Source organism: Callorhinus ursinus, unplaced genomic scaffold (assembly GCF_003265705.2).
Source record: "Callorhinus ursinus isolate GAN/ISIS: 27379988/994484 unplaced genomic scaffold, GSC_fseal_2.0 scaffold22, whole genome shotgun sequence".
In the NCBI taxonomy this organism is placed as follows: Eukaryota; Metazoa; Chordata; class Mammalia; order Carnivora; family Otariidae; genus Callorhinus; species Callorhinus ursinus.
Genome location: NW_027397084.1, coordinates 24,810,961 through 24,833,858, shown reverse-complemented (window position 1 = coordinate 24,833,858; position 22,898 = coordinate 24,810,961). Strand labels below are relative to the sequence as shown.

At 38.3% G+C, this 22,898-nt stretch overlaps 1 long non-coding RNA gene across 3 annotated transcripts in view; it reads right to left on the bottom strand.

Annotated features, from left to right (window-relative positions):
- LOC141374812 (uncharacterized) overlaps positions 1–22,898 on the bottom strand; it is a 138,548-nt gene that overhangs the window by 60,382 nt on the left and 55,268 nt on the right. For 2 of the 3 annotated variants that reach the window (XR_012381948.1, XR_012381947.1), the window contains exons 3-4: positions 3,038–3,089; positions 1,995–2,060 (exon numbers count right to left, since the gene is read on the bottom strand). This is a non-coding gene — a long non-coding RNA (uncharacterized lncRNA). Of the gene's footprint in view, positions 1–1,509; positions 2,061–3,037; positions 3,090–22,898 lie in introns of those variants that run through there. The other variant, XR_012381946.1, reaches the window with a different exon arrangement.

Below are 22,898 nucleotides of genomic sequence, written 5' to 3'. Positions count from 1 at the left end.
CACACATAATTGTCAGGTTTCTTCTGATTATGAGGCAAGGGTCTCAATTCCTATAAGGGACTTTTCCATAGGGCTGCTGGAGTCCATACAATATGGTAGATGGATTCTCCAAAAGCAAGTGATCCAAGAAACCACAATGTGTTTTATGACCTAGCTTCAGAGATAATACACAGTCATCTAGCAACATCCTATTGATTACATATATAATCAGTATTCAATATGAGAAGGGACTGTACAAGGGCATAAATACCAGGAGGCAAAAAAATCATTAGCAATTCCTCTTGAAGGCAGCTATACCATGGATATCACAGATTTTGCCCTGTTCAGCAATATCCTCTGTTTCCAGGAAAGTTCCTGAAACTCAATGAATGTTAGATGAATAGTAGACTAACTGGTTAGTGGCAGACTTGTGTCTCAGTTTCTGAGTTTGTATTTGTGCACATGTATGTGTAAAAAGTCCTAACTGGAAGTCAAGGAACTGGTTTCCTTTCTAGCTTTGGCCCAACTTCATGTAATATCGGAAAAATCACTTAACCTCCATGATTTTTAATAGTTTTATCTACAAAATAGGAAGAATATCTATCCTGACTTATTTGCATATTTGTTATAAACATTATGTAACAAAAACTTAATTCAACTGGGGTTTAGGAGACCAAGATCTAGATTCAAACCATGTAGTTTTTTAATTATGTTACATTAGTCCTGACTCTCCATTTCTTCTTTGATAGAGCAAATAGGTTAATTTACATTATCTATAATGCTTTTCTAATCCTCAGATTCTGCAGTTTTTATGGCTAAAGCAACAATTACATTATGTTAATCTGAAGGCACTTTAAAAAACAGTACTGTGTGGTTAGCTAAGGAACCAAAAGAGCCAAAATACAAGTCAACTTGTCGCTAAAGCAGCTGGAAGGTGTTTTGATTGAGGAGATGGGGCAGGCCAGCATGGGAATGCCACCCATTGTTAGAAGGGGCCCAGGGGACAGTTGGAGGTGGGATTGGCAATCACCGCAACCCTGACTTCAGTCAATTATGTGGCTGCTATCATTTCTCAGGCCCCATTCTAGCTAAAATTTGCCACTGGCCTTTGAGGTTTCTGACTTGAGGACCCAGAGAATTCAAGGAAGTATGAGGTAAACTTTTTTCACCAAAGCCCAAGAGGGCACCCTTCCTCCTTTCTAGAAATTGAGGGGGAAATTGGTCCAACTACAGGTCAGCCTTAATATGCAGTATTGTGCACAAATACACACCTTTATCTTGGAATTCTTGTCAGCCGCCCTCAGTCCCTGCATGTACTCACAGATCTCAGCCAAGAACATTTTTCTCCCTCAAAATTGTAAGAAATCTCCTAGAAGCCACCAAATCACTAAATGTTAAGACTCCTAGCTCACAAGATTTCATTTAAAGTCCGCATGGCTTTTGTTTTAAAATTTGTTTATTATATGTCAATAGGAATTGAGGATAACACCTACCATATTTGTACTTCAGCCATGTTTCATATGTTTGTTTCTTCAATATCATTTTGAAAACTAAGATTTGTAGGTTTTATAACACCTACAATTTGTTGATTTGGCACGGAGACAGTTTAACTTTTAGATCTCTCATTTATTGCTTTTCTTAATAAAAACTGCTTCAATTTTGGGCAGTCATAACCCACTTGAGCTTCACAGTATGTGATACGATTAGCAGCCTGGGTCTGGGGGCAGGGTGTTTGTTTTTTGGTTTATATTGTGACACAAATGGAAATGTCTGAAGGAATTTTAATGTTTGTATCTTATAAGAATACCACATTTCCCACACTTCTAAGAACTCAGAAATGTCTCTCATTTGTGTTTAGAATAAAATCTGGAGTGTAACATTCTGAACGATGATGTAACTGATATATTTGAACAAACATCTGTAGGCAAGACAAACTGTCATTGATTTGTTTGTGGAACTGGACCATTTAAAATTAAGTATGAAGATCTTAGTTGCTTATTTGTCAGCATTCTTACCAGTTAGTCAGTTTATAATAAGCTTAATACATCCAAGCATATTAGCAAAGCTCTGGGCCTAGAACCCTAAAAAAAAAAAAAAAAAAACACATTAGGATTCAAAGCATTACAAAACAATGCTACCAATTGCACTGCATTACACATCTTGAATTTTTGATGCTTAATCCCTCAAAGCCACCTTGAACCCTGTGTTGCAGCCACCAAGGGTGTTGAATGAAAAAAATCTGAAGGGATTAAGGAGTTATTTCCACTAGAAAGAAACACATTTTCTCAGCTGTTCTGGTTTCAATGAGGAGGGATTTTCCCTAAATCCTCCTGTGCTCTTCCCTCCTCTTTACTCCCTTTTCCCTGGGGGAAGCAGAGTAATTTATCAGGTTGGGAATTTAATAATAAATTTGGCATGCTCAACTCAGTTCCAACTTTATCATCTTTGGGGGAGAGGCCCTCTGCAACTTGATCCAAAAGTCCTACCTGGCAGGCTCCCACAGCTAAGCAGACCCACCTGGCTTCAGCATTACATTTAAGGTGGTAAATCTCTCTCACCGTCAGTGAGTAGGACTACTTATCTCTCATAAAGTACAACCCTTAACTTTCCAATATGTTGGATTTCCATTTGTCAATCTTTATCATAGTTCTCAAGACTCCAACAGTTTTTAACAAACCAATTAATAACCTAATTAACAGAAATGTCCTGGCATATTTCCATACACCTTCATATCCCCTATACCAAGCCCATATTTGCAGCAATATACCAGGTTTGAAGAAATATACATGCTAAGAAAGTAGTTATGGTTAAGACGAGAAAATGCCTTTGATACCATATTAAGTGAAAAGAATAATGTAAAATTTCTATATTTTAAAGACTGCATTAAGTGTCCATGTAAGTCAACTTTTGTGCATATTCACGAGAATTTTTATTGACTTTTAAAATCATTATTTTTTTTTTTTAGAGAGAGAGAGTGCACACATGCACATGCATGTGAACAAGGGGTGGGGGTGGGCAGAAGGAGAGGGAGAGAATCTTAAGTAGGCTCCACACTCACCATGGAATCTGAAGCAGAGCTCCATTTCACGTCCCTGAGATCATGACCTGAGCTAAAATCAAGAGACAGACACTTAACTGACTTAGCTGCCCATGTGCCCCTTTATTGACCTTTATAAAAGATTTTTTAAATGCTTTATTAGTTCACTCCCTAGTGATATACTTTGTATCACATTTTCAAACCAGTTAAGTATCCTAAAGCAAAGATCTCCTGTCTAGCATAAAACTACAGCAATTTTTCTATAAAATACATAGCTCTTTTTTTATAATTAGTCGAAGACAGATTTTTAAATGGAAACTTAGAAGCGAGGTGAAAATTTTACCTAGCCCAGGAACCAATTTAGAAAAGCAAAGTATTTGTAGACAGCAGAATAGTTGTTTTATCATCAGCAAATGTATTACCTACAGCTAGGCATTTATTTATTTTATCCAGTAACCTTAAAGGGAATGAACCTGCTCCTAGTCTTTCTTCCTTATCTGTGTTTCTTTCACTTCTTCATCCCACATTTTGTCCTATGCTTTGAAATCATGGCCAAAAGTTCCACTTCCCTAGTGACAGCCACTTTCAAGGATTCCAACATGCATTGGACAGCAGTTGCTTGGGATTACGCAAATCATTGAGGACTTCCTCAATTCAAGCACACAAGTGAGTCCGCCAGAATATTTTTGTTATATATTCTTGTGATTGGATTGGTATCTATATCATTAAGCTAGGAGAATCATGTATATTTCATTAAGGGTAGACTGCTCATGGTATTACATTGAATTGAACAGAAAACTCATTTTCTGAAGGAAAACTTTATGTGACTAGCCATTTAAGTGTTTCTATTAAGGTCCAAATTCATTAATAATTTTACATTTTTAGCCTGTCCATAGGCTAGTTAGAAATGTCCAAACTCTTTTGGTATGTATACATCTTGAGTCCCTGGGTGTAGGTATGTGTGTGTGTGTGTGTGTGTGTGTGTGTGTGTGTAAGGGTGGGAAACAGGTATGATTTGGGGAAGTTCTAATTTATACTTACCTTAAATGCCTATATCAGAGCCCTTTCGGCTTCTTCCAAATCCACCTGGGCGTATAAATCTACTTTCTCAGACTTTGCTTAAGAATCATGAGAGACTAGTCATTCATTTTCAAAGCACTCCTGTCTTTTGAGTTTCTCAGATAACCAACTTGATTCATTCCTTAAAAGTCACCGCAGCTCTCCTTAACTTTTCAGGATATAACAAGGAAAGGTGATAGATCTTCAACTTTCTTTAATTGTCTTCCTCTGAAACTACTTAAGGATTTTGAAATTACAACAGAGACCAAGAAGAAATCTTTAACATGATTTGTTTCAAGGGGAAATGAACAGGATGTGGCAGGACCTAGCATGAAATGGAATGAAAGGGGAAATGAACAAATGGAAGATGTCCTCTGGATTAAGCAGTGAAAATAAAAATGAGGTGATGAAGACCTTTCATCAGAGAGTTAAATGATTTTTAATTTCTCTGGACTCTAAGGGAAAACACAAAGCAGTTATCCATTTGGTTCACTGTGCCAAGATTTTCATTTCTTTCCTTCAATGATTATTATTTATTATGAAAGGATTATTAAAACAACATTAAAGGAATTCCTAAACATGAAAAACACGGTTTCCCATTATCCTAACACCCTGCACTCTTGTGTCACTATTGTGAGCCATCATCTTCCACCTTTAGGCCACACCAGGTGCCTGTTTAAAGCTCCCTGTGTTTGTTTTCACAAATTTAGCCCAGCAGAGCTTAGATAGTTTACTCTCAACTTTAAGTCCAGCATTTGCCATAGCGTGTGACACACAGTAGGTATTCAATATATTTTTTGAGTAAACATGAATGTATAAATATTCCTCTTAATTATTCATCCTTGAAACCCATGCATCTTCAGTTGTCCCCAGTTTGTAGTTACAAATGACAATATTTAAGCCACCAAACTGAATTTCATTAGTGTCAAGACCTCATCTGCTCATGCAGAAGTTCCTGGTTGCTAAGAGTCCCTCCTAATATTTAAATTCCCAATTCTCCCCGGTCTCTGCTGCTCCAAAGGGCAATTCTTAGCCAATCATACCAGCCCCAAAGTTCTAAATGCAACCCGAAAGGAGAAAAACACATCCTCTCTCTCTCTCTCTCCTTCCTTCCCCTCCTCCACCCACAGGAAGACCACTTGGGTTCCAAAACGCTACAAAGCTTTACAGGTATACAGTCTACCTCTACCCCATGGTAAATGTGTGTTGGCAGATATGAGTCAATTACTGAGCCTCATATGAGTCAATTAGTGCAGAATGTAGAGGAAAAGTGGTGTCTTCTAGCCCCACTTCCAGCTTTTACACTTATGTGTTTAGGAAACCAGTTTACTCTCATATTCTCCCTTCCCCACAGGTCAGGTTCAGTCCTTGGCCTGTGGGATGTGTAGTTCCTAAGAGGCATGGTCTGTTTTTTCACTCTTCCCATCCGTCTTCCTATGAGCTGTCATGTGGGCATAAGAAATAGAAAAAAAATGGCAGGGGTTCAACATAGCTGGTTTTTCATTAATGGGAGAAGGTAACCCTAAAATCTACTCCTTGAAGTCTCCACCAGCATGATGGTCTCTTAGAGATGTGCATGATTTCTTAGGGGTACTCTTTATCTTCACCTTGATCTCCTCCTTTACTGAGGAATCTCCCAGAAAGGGTCAACCACATCTCCCTTTTGACTACACCAGGGATCTTTGTCTCCAAATTCCTCTCTGAGTGGGGAATCCAGCTGCCTGAACAACTCTATGTCCCTGCCTCTTCGCCACCACTATGTGGTGAACTTCCCAATGGCAACATGCCATCCCCACTCCATGCCCTCTTCATCCTCCCTTGCCTACATTTATTGTGAGTCTCAGTGACTGGGACCAACTATAAACTCATGTTCGACCATTGCCTCCCTAGGAAAGGTATTCAAAATCTCAGGGAAATAGAATCCTCAACAGCACCTCCTCCCTTTTCAGTCCATCCCCCCAAATGAAGAATATTCACTGATTAACCTGAATCCAAAATACTTACACAGCTAAAGTCTTTACTCTGGAGCTATAGCTGGGATTTTAACCATCAAGTATGGAAAACACTGTGCTCTACTCTTTCTGTTGCCATTTTTCATGCTGATTTTCCATGTATCAACACTGTCTATTTTTTATTTTAATAGTTGCATGAGATTACATTATACAAATAAAAAATAACATTTAACTATTCTTTTCTTGATGAACATTTATAATTTTCTTTTGTCCAATTTCAGTTTATTTTCACTAAGGAAAAAAAATTACTATCATGGTATCTGCAAAAAGACAAATCATTAAAATATAATTAATCCTGGCCTCTAGAAAAAAAAATACCTCTGAAGTAGTAATTTCCTACAGGATCTCAGAGTATCAGATAGTGGCTTCCAAGCCATGAACTCTAACCGAGGCTGTAAAACTATGTGCGGTATGTTAAAAGTCACCTATTTGTTAATAATAAACTTATAAACAAAAATCTTTCGAACTCTGTTCACTTGGGAATTCATGACCCATGAAAAGTCCAATAGTTGTGAAAATTGCTTAATAATCTAAGTATTCCCAGAATTTTCAAAGTGTATAATGATGTTTTTATTATTAACCTTAACTTTGGAAAAGGAGGTAATGATGATGGGTTTTGCACCCTGTTGCTATTACCACCTAAGAGTATTGACTCTCTCCCCAACAAGTTGAATGACTGAGGAGCCTAAATAAACACAGCAGGAGACTCAGCAATGAGAGGCTTTACTGAACGCAAAGACACGGGGCCCTTCAGTCCAAGGTTGGAGTCTGGCGGCCTGAGGCGACTGAGGAGAAAAAAGAAAAGGCTGAATCTTCCACGAATCACATTTTGAACAGTGCTATAGGGTTCCAAAAGTTATAGCTGGAAAAGCAATGCTGAGGACAAGGTCCAATGTGAAAGGTGAGGGTGAAAATGTAATAACATTTAATGGGATCAGAATTCCAAAGGATGGGGAGTTATCCGGACAGAATCTTCAGAACAAGTATAAGAAGTAAATTTAAAGTGGGTGCAGCCACTTAAAAGGGTGGGGGCCTGGCACTCTATCAATAAGAATAATTACAGATCAAGGACAATCTATTTGCATATTAACAACGTAAAGGTGATAGAAGACCTAAAAATGCTTCCAAATGATCAAAAATACTTCATCCAATCTAAGATGCTAACTTGTGTAAGATACATTTGAATGCTTGAAATGAAATCTTAATGTGAAGGAAATGTAAAAACTAAGTATGGAAATTAAAATGGAAGAATATATAGAAGAATATTTGTACATATTTTGGTCAAGGAAAAGATCTTAAGATCAATAAGAAGGTTAGAAAGAAAATACGATTGTATTTAATTACATTAAAATATACATATAAATTTTTTCTATAATCCCTAAAAAATACTATATGTACTGTTTTAGTTAGGCCAGACTAGTCCAAAGTAACCACAAATTGACTCTCAAATCAAAGTAATATAACCCAATAAAGATTCCTTTTTTGCTCACTCCCAGTCTGATGCCCATCAGGAAGATTCCTCCCACCTGCAGCAGCACCATCTGTAGCACCAAGCCTCCCAGGCCACTGCAGCAGGGAAGAGATGGAAGAGGCCAACTGAGGCAATTAGTAGCCTTGGCCTGAAGCTATACTGTGGTTTCTGTCCAAAGTCCATTGACAAAGTGGTCATCTAGGCCAACTGAACTGCAAGGGAAGCTGGGGATGTGGGGAATGACAATGGATACTTTTGGACACTGTCTCTGACATAGAAGTAGCTAAGCAAAATGCTTTAGTTGGAAAGAAATCCTTCCAAACACCACATGTTTGTTTTCATTAGAAGCAAACAACTGAAGAATTCAACTGACTCTGTAATAGACATCTGTACTTCAACATTTGCCCAAGGAGACATATCTTTTGAAAAATAAGTAGCACTTTGTTCTACTTTAATATTTTATAAATGGCACACTCCTCTGTAAAATATCAAATATGATTAATCTAAAATAAACTCATTGGACTTAATTGCTTTTAAAGTACTGTGGATGAAGTATTTAGAATTCTATGGTAACTGCTTTGTACAAGCTCCCCTTTAGACCAGAAGCTTTAGAGATTTAGACATAAAGCCCACCAAATAAGGGTAAGCTAAGCTAAGACTGCTGCATCCCACAGGCCCAGGGAGTGTCATCTGTGTGCCCTGAGTGTGTATGGTGTGATGCAGGGCAATTCAGAAAGAGAAAGGAGAATGTACCGCTGGAGTTATGCAACACAGCAGCCCGGAGTGGAAATCTGGGAAAATATTCATTTTAATCTTTACTGGAAAACAGTATCTGCCTTAGGAACTGTTATTAAGGACCTCAAGAAGAGAGTGACAGCAAAATAAAATTAGAGAACATTTTTGTCTAAAACTTTCTGTCTGAAATCAGGTAAAAATGAACTAATAAAAGAATTTACCTGCTGGCCTGAAACTGTGAGTAAACATAGAAATAAATGAAAAACAAGAAACACTGCATGAGTACTTTGGAACAAAGCTAAGAAAATGGAGATTTAAACAGCAGAGAACCATTAGAACTTCTGAGGCTTCACCACAAGACCAGCAGGAGGGCTGGAAGCTCCCTCACTCCTACACTATTTCTATTATTTTTCACTACTCTGCCTTGAGTTTGGTTATAAAGTAGTGTTACTAATTTTTACAAACATGCCAGAATTTATGCATCCAAACAACTGTTGTTTCAGCTAAAGGAGTCACCTTTAAGAGGCTATGAGCTGATTCAAATAGCATTATCATTGTCCAAATATTTTTGGAAACTCCTCTTTTGGAAGTACCTTCAAAGGCATCATCAAGTTCTTTTGAGTGGTGACAAATCAATGTCCTAAGAAGGGAGACTGACTGAAGCCACCAACTGTCAGCTGAAATTAATTGCATAAGGCATATTATCAAGCTGGGTAATATCACTTTAAATTTTAAAATACATATAAGGACACATAACTTTAATAGTGAATATAGTTCTACTTTACCATACACACAGTTCTGAAAGATGCTCTGCTAAAATGCTTTGAGCAAAGGTATCTAGCATTAATGTCACTGGTACATATTATTCAACAGAAATCTCTGTGAAGTCCACTGTAATTACTTTAGCAATACACACTCCAGCAGCTATGCAGAGGGCCTACTTCACTAGTATTGGATGATGTTTCCATGTGTATGTGTATGTGTGCACGTACATGCACATGCATGTGTTTGTGATGGATGAAAAATGTCATCTAATTTTTTAACACTTTGCATTTTCCTGATTCACTAGTGAGGAAAAAAATGTTTGCTGTCCATTTTTCTTTTCTTTATTTATAACTTGTTTTTTTTTAGTAGACATTTTTATATCAGGAATAGTAATGTATTATCTGTCTTTGGATGTTATCCTCTTTTTTTAAAGATTTTATGTATTTGAGAGGGAGACAGTGTATGTGCACAAGCAGGGGGAAGGGCAGACGGAGAAGAAGGACAAGCAGACTCCCTGCTGAGTGGGTAGCCAGACTCAGCCCTGAACCCAGGACCCTGCGATCATGACCCGAGCTGAAGTCAGACGCTTAACCAACTGAGCCACCTAGGTGCCTCTCTTTGGATGTCATTCTAATTGCACAATTTTTTTCCTAATTCATTGTTTTTTATAAGGCATGTATTCAATATGTATGAATATACATATGTGCACACACACACACACACACATATGCTATATAGATAGGTTAAATAAAACTGTGTTTTCTAAGTTTCCTACCTACTACCTTATGGCCTTTCCTTTGACCAAAACTATACAAATATTTTCCTATATATTCTTCTACTTTTATTTTTATATTTAGTTTTTACATTTTGTTCACATCAAAGTTTCATTTAAAAACAGGCTTAAGGGGACGCCTGGGTGGCTCACTCGTTAAGCGTCTGCCTTTGGCTCAGGTCATGATCCCAGAGTCCTGAGATTGAGCCCCGTGTCAGCTCCCTGCTCAGCGGAGAGTCTGCTTCTCCCTCTCCCTCTGCCCCTTCCCCCTGCTTGTGGTCTCTCTCTTTCTGTCAAATAAATAAATAAAATCTTAAAAAAAAATTAAAAATAAGTAAATAAAAACAGGCTTAAGGAGGAACGTCTAGATGCCAATCACCCTTTCAAGTTCTAACAGTTTCTACATCTTTATGTCCTCCCTTCTCACAGGTCATTTCTTTCTAATCAAAATATATCTACTGTTTTCACTAATATATTTTGAAATAACAAACCACTTTTCTAATAGTGTATACAAAATTTTTCTTAACTTTCCTCCAATTTAGGAAAATAAATTTAGTTCAACAAACACTTCCTGTCTGTTGTTGTCTACTATGTATCCAGCATTGGGGGGAACATTGCCTGGGATACAAATAGGGGTGTATGTGACATGGTAATTTCCCACAGGGCACTTCCAAACTTATTACATGCCATGTTACTCCTGAAACCAAAAATATACACAGTTCATAAAGTTAAACTTTATATTAATGGACAATTTTTTATATACTAATTATCACTTAAATTTTGGTAGTGGGAAGCGAAATGGCAAAGAAGATGTTGTATGTAAAGATGGGGGTTGTCTTTTCTTGTCCTCTTCTGGGAAAAAATAAATAAATAAAATCTAATTTTCACTTCCTTTTCTTTTCAGTTTGTATGTGGCTTAGAGGAAGGAAGTGTTCAGGGGAGAGATCAGTTTCCTAAAGTTTTTAGAACCAAAAGACTTGGGGGATTGGATTTTTTCTTTTGCTAAAACAACAACTGCAAACGGATATTTATATAAAGAGTTAGGTCAAACCTAACAACTTAAGAGTTTATTTTTAGATTTCTGCTTGGCCAAAGGGGAAATATGGTAAATGAGCCTTATGTTCTTAAATGGGCATGTAGTTGAACTCAAAATATGTCAGAAATCTGACAGAAGTCACTGAAGAACACCAGCTTTCCTAAGCATCATTAGAAATCCCCAAGCAATGACAATATGACTACTGTTTTCTTTTCTTCCTTTTTTTTCCAACTTACTTTCAGTTTTAGTACTCAAGATCTCTACATTTTTGAAGATGCCAAGACAAAAACAAAAAAGATTATATAAACAGAGATATAAATAGAAAGTTTAGCTGAACGTGTAGCAGAGTTGTGTTCCTCCATGTGGAAGCCACCAGCCACATGTGGCTATTGAGTGCTTAAAAGGTAACTAGTCCTTAATTGATGAACAGATGAATTAAATACACGCTGGATTTCAAATATCAAAATGAAAAAAGACTATAAAATATCTCATTCAAAATTTTATATTGATTACATACTGAAATTGTAATATTTTAGACATAATTGGTGAAATAAGGTAGACATTGAAATTTATTATACCTGCTTCTTTTTCCTGTTTTTAAATATGACTACAAGAAAATTTAGAATTGCAAATGTAATTCACAAATCTTTCTATTCTACTGTAGTAGAGCAGTGGAATGAAGAGCTAGGCTCTGAAGTAACTCATCTGGATTTAAACCAGACTACTGATGCACCAGCCATATGACCTTAGTCAAGTTATGTAGGCAATCTGTGCTTTAGGTTTCCTTACATATAAATTGTGAATGAGAAAATATTCTCTATTTCATAGGGCCGTGTGAGGATTAAGTGTGAAGAGCCTGGTACAAAGTAAGAGTTCACTCAGTGTTCGTTCTGTTATTCTTACTTCAGAATCCAGAAGAGCGAGGTAAGCCATTTTTCTGCATGAGGAAGCCCTCAAAAGGAAGGGAAACAAGTTAAAATCAGGAGTTTGCTGAAGTGAGGCTTTGTCTACCACCCTTCCCCACCCTACTGCAGCCAATTTACTTCATTGAGAAGAAATCAAACCATCCTTCCAAAATAGAAGATTTTCAAGATTTGTAGAGTCCCGATAGGTATTTCTCCATAGCTGGGCCTGATTCTCTGAGGAGGCCAATACAATGAGACAAAACTACAGATGTTTCCTTTGTATGGGTACACCTCATAGAGGATAAATAGGGTGTGATATATGGATCTGTCTTAATAACAAAATTAAAAGCATGTATCTGATGCTGCTGAAGTCATGGGGGCTAGCCTGAAACTAATAATAATAGTTAATTCTGTTGAGCTTTTGCTACTTTTTAAGCATTACCCCTGATGGCTTTATGTTCTTTTTCTCATTTAAATTTACCTAATAGTTAGTCAGAGTAGGTATTATTATTTTCTCCATTTTATGGTGCAATGGTGTCTCAAAAATGTTAAGTAATTGCCTGAAGTCACAGAGTCAGTGGCAAGCAAGGATTGATCCAAACTCATCTGTGGACATATATCACTAGGGAGTCTTATTAGTTCTCAAACAACTATCAGTAGGTCTGCATAGCACAGATCACAGCCCTGCAAAGAAAAAGGAATGCTCTTATTTTATTTTTTTAGGATTTCACTTATTTATTTCAGAGAGAGAGAGAGAGAGCACAGGCAGGGTGAGCGGCAGAGGGAGAAGCTGACTCCCTGCTGAGCAGGGAGCCGGATGTGGAGCTCTATCCCAAGACTCCAGGATCATGACCTGAGCCAAAGGCAGACACTTAACCAAATGAACCACCCAGGCACCCCGGAACGCTCTTATTTTATAGCGAGGATATCACATTAGTGAAAAAAAAAAGTTATGAGAATCATCACATCGTTTCTGCTTGAGCATAACTTCAGAAATTAAGTTGTTTTCATAATTTCTTGTTCACTCAATGTGATGTTTCTGAGGTAAATGAAAGTCTTCATTTCATTAGGTCTGCTGTCAATACAACACTGAGCACACAGTTAGTGCCAATTTAATGATTGTTGAATGAGTAAGTGTATGAGCAAATGTGCTGCTAGTCTTTTTCAATCAGGGCTTGTCATCTGAACCACAGAACACAAAACATTTTGAGTGATTATTTAGTCAATTCTCCCAAGTGTGTACATAACAAATACCATTCTAGATTCACAGAAGAGAAGTTTATTCACTACATAAAATAGATGCCTTAGGACATTAGGGCTTAATTCCCTCTTGGAATCCCATAGAGAACCATACTTGGATTAATCTATGCTCTTTGAGGACTACCTTGACTGTAGTCAGGGGTGACAAATTTGTCACCAGCCTAGGACAAATGTGACTCATAGCTTGTTTTTGTAAGGCCTTTCAGCTAAGAATACTTATGTTTTTAAAGGTTTATAAAAAAATACAAAAAAGAATATGCAACGGACCCAAAGTGGCTCACAATGCCTAAATTATTTACTATCTGACTCTTAGCAGAAAAATTTTGGCCTGTGCTTTATATAAAAGTGGCTATTATCCAAATGGCGCAGGATTAAGTTACCTGATAATACTTGAGGAGCTCTCTAGCACCCATGGTCCCCAAACTCTTCCCTACCAATCTGTCTTCAGATATAAAATTCCTATTTATTTTCATTTGTACGTGGGCACCAAAACATCAGCTGTCCCACCTTCATCCTGCACCAAAGGCCCCTATATACATGCACAAGCCCTCCAGCAACATGGCATAAAAGGTGATGCCTTGAACTCAGAGTGACATGAATTCCAATCTCAGCTCTTATTATATGAAAAATCTTAGTATGCTGGAGTTAATTTCCTCATTCACCAGTTATACATACAACAGACCCCTATCAAGAAAGCTTTTTCAGTATAACATGTGTATTGGTTATCTATTGCTGTGTAACAAATGACCCCAAAATATAGTAATAGGGGAGTCATCTTGGAGTCTGACCAATACACCACAATTGGCATGGGGCAGGAAGTACATAAAGTGGAATCAGATTGGCATGGTGGGACTAGAGAAAAGGCAAAACCTAGTGGAGTATATCAGTATCTCAGGGAGGGCAGGTGTTGAGCATCACAGCTCTGGAGTAACATAGAAGTTAATAGCTCTCTTGTTCTGTGACTTACAAACTCTATATCCTTGCTCAAGTTACTTTATGTCTCTGAGACTGTTTCTTCAACTGTAAATTGGAGGTAATAATACCTACCTTGCAGAGTAGATGTAAAGCTTAAATCAGGTAACATCTAGAGAGCAAGCATAGTATTTGGAATTTGGTATATGGTCAATAACAAAAGTTATTATTTTCCTTCTTACCTACATATTAGTCTATCAAACTATCAGTCAATACTTTTCAAATCACAAAGCTCTATACAAAGAAAATTAACATCCAGGAATGATGTTTCTGAGAAAAAAGCATTTCATTAAAATAATATATTAGTTTAGCACTTTGCACTTAACAAATCTTTTCCTCATGGTTTATTTCACTTAATTGTCACAAGCCCTGTAAGAGCAGTTTTCAGCTTATCTAGACTAGTATTTGTAAATTGGGAAAACTAAAACAAAAACAAAAACAAAAACAAAGCCCAGAAAGAGAAAAGTTAAATGCCTTATCCAGGATTGCACAATAAATCAGTGAAAGGTCTCTGAACAGATAGTGAAAGATTCAGGGGAGGTTGGTGGGGTCAGTACCAACAACATGCTGAAACCAGAAGTATCTGTGAGAGAGGGACCCACATGGTCAGGAATCCAGAGGGTCCCACACTCCTAAGGATGGAGCAAACCAGTCAGTCAGCAGCCAGGAAACAAGTGGCAGTCAGAGCTTGCCCAGACCAGAGCTCAGAGCAAACATGTAACAGAAAAAAAAAAGCAGTCAGGAAATAACCACGTCTCGAATGCAGAAGAGCAAGGCAAGAGAAGGTCAGGTGGTGAGGTGGTGGGAAGCCTAAAGGAAGAAACAATAAAGGGGACTTCTCAGCAGAGGGAATATTCAAGGAGCTTCAAGAGCCAAGCAAGAGTTAGGAGGGAGCTAGAACAGAGCACTTAGCTTACATGGTGTGGCTCTAGCGTATGAAGAGGGGCATTCCTCCATTGATTAGTTTAGAGAGGTTACAATGATGTTAACCAGGAAGAACTAAGGAGCTGGGACTCTTTCCTAATGGTGACCTAATTCTGAAGCAGACCACTTTTAAGTAGGGGAATGATCAGATTTCTATTTTAGAAAAATCACTTGGAGTCAGAGACAAGGATGTAATAATAGGGGAAAGATTTCAAATAAAATAATTTATTCCCAGAGAAGTTTCTGAGAAGATCATACCTAATCAAAATCATCTAATTTTATGCATATTCTTCCACCGTATTCTGTATACTTGATTCCATTTTTAACTCCTTGTTAGGAATTCCCATTGCAGACATATATATTTTAGGCTGGAAAATTACTTTAATTGGTGCCCTATTCAGAATGTGAGGTATTGTGATTAACTTCACTTATTCACTAACTTCCTAGAGACAAGTGTGCTGGGATTTGATGGCCACTATGTTGTTTTTTGTTTTTGATTTTGTTTTTTTGTCATTTATAGTTGGGTTTATAGTCTCTTCCAAAAATGATAACTGAAAAATAGTTTGTTTTTATGGAAATAATGAGCCATAGAGGAATTTTTTACCATTTGTTAGTGGCATCTGCCAGTCTGCCTGGCAGTGCATGACAATAAATATCTTTCTTGCTTTATGGAAATGATAAATTTAAATATGACTTCATTTTAAAATGCATTTGGAAGGGAATGGGTACATATCATAAATATCACAGGCAAAATAAAGCATGAGATAGTTGCACCTGAGTCTTTTTACAGAGCCTCTTCATACGTCCTTAGTAGTAAGAAAGAAAAGGTATGGAAATTACCAAATGACATACAATAGTCATCTGATATTCACAGAGCTGAATATGTAATTCTTTTTTAAGATTTATTTATTTGTTTGAGAGAAAGAGAAAGGGCGTGTGCGCCTGAGTTGGGAGAAAGGGCAGAGGGAGAGAACCTCAAGCAGACTCCCTGCTGAGCACAGAGCCTGCCACAGAGCCAGTTGTGGGACTCAATCTCATGACCCATGAGGTCATGACCTGAGCCAAAACCAAGAGTCAGATACTTAACCAACTGAGCCACCCAGGGACCCCCTGAATATGTAATTCTATAGCATTAGAGGATGGGATGGTTGCTTTTGTGTGTATGGAGAGAGAACTAGTAGAACGGTGCTTAAAAAATAAAAATGCTATCATAGACCCACAATTTATACCACAGATGATCTTAAATCTTTGTTGTTTCCTATGTTCTTTATTTCCAGGACTACCAAATATTGAAGGTTGATGCTGTGCAGTAGTCATTAGTACTGTTCACCACAAATTTCTGATTCTCTTCTCAATCCCATAGTAGAGCAATAGTTCTCTGTCCCCTTAAAGTTAAAAACACTTATGTAACTCACTTTGGTCAATAAACTGTAAAAAAAAAAAAGTAACATGTGTCATATATGAGAAGAGGTCTTAAGAAGCAATAGTTCTTATATCCCTCTGGCATAGTAAGTGGGCATATTCAAGGTGGTGGCTGCTCTAACAGTCTGGATCACCAAGTGACTACTAAGAGCCCATTGTAGACTTGGTGGTCATGTAGCATATGCAAGAAATAAGTGTGACTGGGGCACCTGGGTGGTTCAGTCAGTTAAGTGTCTGACTCTTGATTTTGGCTCAGATCATGACCTCAGGGTCATGAGATACAGCCCCATGTCAGGCTCTGCGGTCAGTGGGGAGTCTGGTTGACATTCTCTCTCTCCATTTCACTCTGCCCCTCCCCACCTGTGCTCTCTCTTGCGCTAAAATAAATAAGTCTTTAAAAAAAGAAAGTAAGAAATGTGTATGTTTTACTGCAGCAAACCTAGCCTATTTTGAATAATACCAAAATTTGTACCTAAACATGGGGTGCTACCATAGTAAATAAGCCTGCAATATATGGTAGTGGCTTAGGGCTGGGTAGTGGACAGCAAATGAACTACCACTGGAGACTAGAACAATGTAATATGGATGTTTTACTAAAACATTTGGTAAAGCTGTTGCCTTGATAACCCGGATGGCAGGAAATGTAGCTCTAGAGAAAAAGATTAGAAAACAGTGTTGATAGCATCTATTGATTATCAGTTGGCTGTATTTCATATGATATCATAGAAAGAGATGACCTTAGAAATAATCAAGTGGTTTGCAAATATCAATAAAAGAAAATAGGAAGTGTCCAGAAATTTGGGAACCTTTAGGGTTAGAAGAGGCAACTTTCTCTCTCTGATAGGTAAAAGCTAAAACTAAGGGCTTTGATGTACAAAGGCAAATTGGAATTCTGCCTAGTGACATAGGTCATATAAAAAAATGTTATGGGTTGAAATGTGTTTCCTCAAAATTCATATGTTGAAGTCCCAACACCCAGTACCTCAGAATGCAACTCTATTTTGAGATAGGGACTTTAAAGAGGTGATTAGGTTAAAATGAAGCCATGAGAGTGGGGCCCTAATCCAAAAGAATTGGTGTCTTTACCAGGAGAGACAGAGAAAGGATGCCTGAACATAGAGAAAAGGACACAGTGAGAAGGTGGCTATCTGAGAGCCAAGGAGAGCTGCATCAGTAGAAACTAAACTTGCCAACGTGTTGACCTTGGGCTTCCAGCCTCCAGAACTGTGAGAAAATAAAGTTTGTTGTTTAAGCCACTCAGTCTGTGGTGCTTTATTATGGCAGCCTTAGCAAACTAGGACAAAGGGAATGGTCATTGCACTACTGAATGAAATAAGGTATTTCAGCAAAAAAAACAGCAAGTTTTCAATTGGATCAGCTATCACAGAGCTCAAAGTTCTTATAATTAAGAGAAAGAGAGAGGCAGTGAGAAATCAACAGAGGAGTAAGAAATCAAAGAAATATGGCAAATCTAAGAAATATGTCAGGAAAAGAACTATGAGTGGCTATGGACACATATCACTGCTTGGAATCCAATAGTTAAGAAGCTGTATAAGTCAGTTTGGTGGGAAGCAGATGACACAAAGTACAGCTGCCCTTGTAACAATGCAGGGGGTAGGGGCGCTGACCCCCCGTTCAGTGGAAAATCCACCTATAACTTTTGATCCCTCCAAAACTTAACTACTAATAGCCTACTGTTCACTGAAAGCCTTACTGATTAACATAAACGGTTGATTAATATATATTTTGTATGTTATATGTAGTATATATTATATTCTAACAACAAAGTAAGCTAGAGAAAAGGAAATATTAAGAAAATCATAAGGAAGAGAAAGTACATTTATAGTACCATACTGTATTTATCAAAAAAATCTGCATATAAGTGAACCTATGCACTTCAAACCTATGCTGTTCAAAGGTCAACTGTATTTAACTAAAATGAATTTAATACAGATAGTACAGAAGCATGTCAGAGTTAAGGTATCAATTAGGGATGATGAGCTACTCCCTGAAAATTCATATGTTGAAATCCAAATCCAAAAAGGTGATGGTATTAGTAGATGTGGTCTTTGAGAGGTGCTTAAGTCATGAGGGTAGAACCATCAGGAATTGAATTAATGCCTCATAAAAGAGACTCCACAGAGCTCCCTAACCCCTTCTACCCTGTGAGGATATAAGGAAAAGTCTGCAATCCAAAAGAGGGTCTTTACCTGACCATGTTGGGAATCTCAGTCTTGGACTTCCGCTCTCCAAACTATGAGAAATAAATTTCCGCATTTATATGCTACCCAGTTGGTGGTATTTTGTTACAGCAGCCTGAAAAGACTAAGGCACTGTGCTTCACATTCACCAAATCAACAGAATGCCAGAGGGTAATGGAGTTTGGATAATGCAGTCCATAGAGGTCAGTTCCTGGGGCATAGAATAAGACAAAAAAAAAAAAAAAGGAATATATTTGATGAGGAAAACAGAGAATAAGCAACACGAAACTTACTAAATCTTTAAGATAGGTGTGCTGCCAAAGAAAGAACAGCCTTGCAGGATGAAATGAATGTTTGAGACTAAAAATGATCCTGGGGCCCCCAATCTTCTAGTTAGCCCCACTGCTTACTAAACTGGCCAGAAATAGGAAAGCTGCTCATCACGTCTCAATTGAAGAATTTGGTCCAATCAAGCAGCATTTCTCACCACCCAAGGGCCATCACTTCTGCCCAACAGGTTCTTATAGTTTCTATGCATCAGTGATCACCTTGTGTCTCCCTTTCTTCTCCTTTCAATGGCCAGGGGTAGACATTAGTGCTATTCTGTTTCTCTTTGCGCTTATCTACCCAATTAAATTTAGAAGGTGACATGACTTACTCTAATCAATAAAATGTGAGCAAGATGATATGTGTAACTTCTAGATGGAATCCTTAAAAGCTATCATGTTATTCATTATACCATGCCTTTTACTTCTGGCACAGCCTCTAGCAAGTTCAAGATAGTAGCTCCTCCATACCATTAGGTCCCTGAGGACCTACAATAAGCAGAAGTGATTAATGTATATCATGAGCAAAAAATAAACTCCACTCATTTTAAGTCAATGAGAGATTTGGGGGTAGTTTGTTTTTATTCCACCCTAACCCAGCCAATCCCGACTGATAGGTGTGGACAGTGAACTGCAATTTAGACTATGTAGTAGTAAGTGTTAAAGTGGAAACAAACTTTAGAATCCTTAATATCAATATCCCCATTGGCACTGCTTAGGACCACATCAGTTGTGAAACAGACCAAATTTGATTCAATTATCTCCATCCCCCAACACCTCCATACCCGATGGAAAACTTCATTGCTCTATGCTTCCTCAGAGCTTCAGCTTAGTAGTCGGCTATAATCTGAACTGGACTAAATAATAATGGCTAATAGTAAGTGTTGGTTTCTCTTTCACCAGTGGTCAGCGAGCTCATCCATAGTGTCAACACATTTCTAGGTATCATACAGTGAACAAGACAGATAAGGCCCTTGCTTTCATGAAACCTACCTTCCAGCAGGAGGAAACCAGCAATGATGTGAGTGACTCAGCCACTTTAGTGGGGAGGATGGAAAGGTCATCTCTGAAGAGGTGATATTAAAAGTATCAACTAAATGATGAGGAGCCAGCCATGTGAAGACAAGTAAAGAGAAAAATCTAGAAAGGGAGAACAACTTGTACTAAGGCCCTAGAGCAGGAATTAACTTGGCATATTCAGAGAACGGTCAAAAGACCACAGCTACAGCTGGTGTATGGTGGTTGAAGGGACAAATAATAGGTGAAGCCTTTCAAGGAATAGGCAGGTCCAGACCATATGTGGCTTTATCAGTCAGGGTAGGAGTTTGGGACCTATTCTAAACACAATGGAAAGTCACCAGAAGATTTTAAGAGAAGGAGTGATATACTCTCATTAAATTGCAAAAAGCTCACCCTGACTGATGTGTGGAGAAAGAATTAAAAGGAAACAAGTATGAAAGTAGCTGGATGAATTACAAGGGCACTGCAGCAGCCCAGGTGAGAGATGGTGGTGATGGAGAGAAGAAGGCAAACTCAGGATATGTGGATGTGACACTTATGAATGCTAAATTTGACACCTATAAAAGGATCAAGTGTAACTAGGATTTTGGCTTCAGCAACTTGGAAGAGATTAGTGCCATTTAACTAAACTAGGCTAGATGTCAATTAAGGTGCTTTGATAGCATTTGCATTTAATTGTGGCCTTTAATGCCTTAACCAGGATGGTGAGTATTTGAACTATTGCAGAACTAGTAGGGGAAATATTTTTGAGATGCTGTGGAGAGAATGCCTCCTTCTTTAAAAGAAAAAAAAAAGGAAAAAGGGAAAGGAGGGAGAGGAGGGAAGGAAGGGAAGGAAAGAGGGAGGGTGGAAGGGAGGGAGGGTAGGGAAAGAAGGCTGGTAGGCAGCCTGGCTGATTCTTCTCACTTTGGCAATTAAGGATCTCTTCATGGCATAAAGTGATCTGATCTTGATGCTCTAGTCTTCCCACTAGATTAGCCCCTTCCCTTGGTAAAATCTCACCCTTTGGCCCAAAGGGTAAGAAGGTAAGGAAATTCCTATCTCCCTTTAATGTTAGATCCAAACTGTTAAAACATGATTAAAGAAGACAATCTGGGTGATACAAACTTTAACACTTCATGAACCAGTCTCCTTTTGGAAAACTGCAAAATGGGGCAGATGGCAGGAAAGTTTTATAGGATAAAGAATAAAGAACAAGTCGGATAAAAGTAGAAAATACCAGATTGGCGGAGCCACACAGAACCTTGTTTCGGGTGAGAAGGCCCAGAGTTGGCTGGGCATTTGGGAATTGGCTGACTGGAAATATTGCATTTCTGGTCAAGGGGAACATTTACAGAGACATGAAAGTTACCTAAGTTTTTGGCTTGCTGACGTGGTATCCTGGACAGGACCAGCTCCGTCTTGGGCCCAGAAATTTATTTTGACAAAATATAGCCACACAATCCTTCCCTTAGAATCCTTGGAGCGCCTCTTTGACAGAGTTATCTTTTAAAGTGACTTTACTAAAGGAAATAGATGAAGGGCATAGCATGAAACTTGATTTTCCAGTTTGACAAGACATAACTTATCTTCCTCATCTTTTTGTCCACCAAGGGGCTCCCTTTTACATTCCTAGTCTGTCCCCAGGAGGCGAGGAGGGTAGGGTAGTGGGAGTCACAGTTATCCTAGCACATCTACTACCCAGACACCCACACCAAGACCTCTACTCTCACCTAGGCTACCTGCCCAAATGTTCCCTCTTTTTCTCACATGAGACCTCCTCTTTCCTGGGTGATTGATGCTGGGGATAAGCCTCTCCCTATCCAGAGGACAGTGGTATCTACCACTTTAAGTTCAAAAGAATCACACATGAGCTATACATATATACTTACTAAGACAGGAAGGGAGGGAGGGATCCTTTGCTTACCTCAGCCTCCTGGTATCTCAAATCAGTCTGTGTCAAAGGCTTTCTCTCTAGAAACACCTGCAATAGTGGTTAAGAGCTCAGACTCTGGGGAGAGGCTACTAATTTTCAAATTTAGTTGAATTGCTGCTTACTAAATGAGTGAACTTAAGCAATTACTTAACTTCCCTGAGTGTCAGTCTTTCATGTGAGGATAAGAGATAACAACTGTATCATCCTGAGTGCCTGGGTGGCTCAGGCGTTAAGCGTCTGCCTTCGGCTCAGGTCATGATCCCAGGGTCCTGGGATTGAGCCCCGCGTCGGGCTCCCTGCTCAGTGGGAAGCCTGCTTCTCCCTCTCCCACTCCCCCTGCTTGTGTTTCCTCTCTTGCTATGTCTCTCTCTGTCAAATAAATAAAAAAGTCTTCAAAAAAAATAAAAGTATCAACCTCACAGGGTTGTTGTGAGGATCAAATGAGATGATATAGGTAAAGTGATTAACCCTGTGATTGGCACTTATTAAATTCTCAGTATGCATTAGCTTAGAATCTACGATCACTATCATCATCATCCCAGAATACTATAAAGCTTATGAATTTTTTGTAGTGCCAACCCAAAAATAGAGTGCTTACAGAAATTTCTGGGGAGAGTGCACAGATGACCATCAATAAATAAGTAAATAAGCATCTTTCTGTATTTTCTCTGTCACTCAAAATATTTAGGTTTCTCATATACCAAAAATAAAAATTAAATCCATGAGTTCTAAAGCAATGCATTTTGAATGTTTAAGGTACCCATTTGATATTAACTCTATTGTTTGTGGGCATAAAATGTCTCAAATGCTTAGTTAATGCTATGCCTCCAGCTTTATTATAACTAAGAACTGCCTCTTTCATAGTTGCTGCCATGTAATAACAAGTGAGCACTCTTCTAAGTTCACTATTGAATAGTTATTTGCAGATTGCTCTTAATAACAGTGCAATTTTGTTTTGAACCTATGATTCATGAACAAGGTTGAGAACTAAAAGGCAGAAGATGCACCATAAATCCTGGTGCTGACAGAATCAGGATATTTAAAGAGATGGACCCCAGACACCTCAAATTTGTGATCTTCTGGGTAC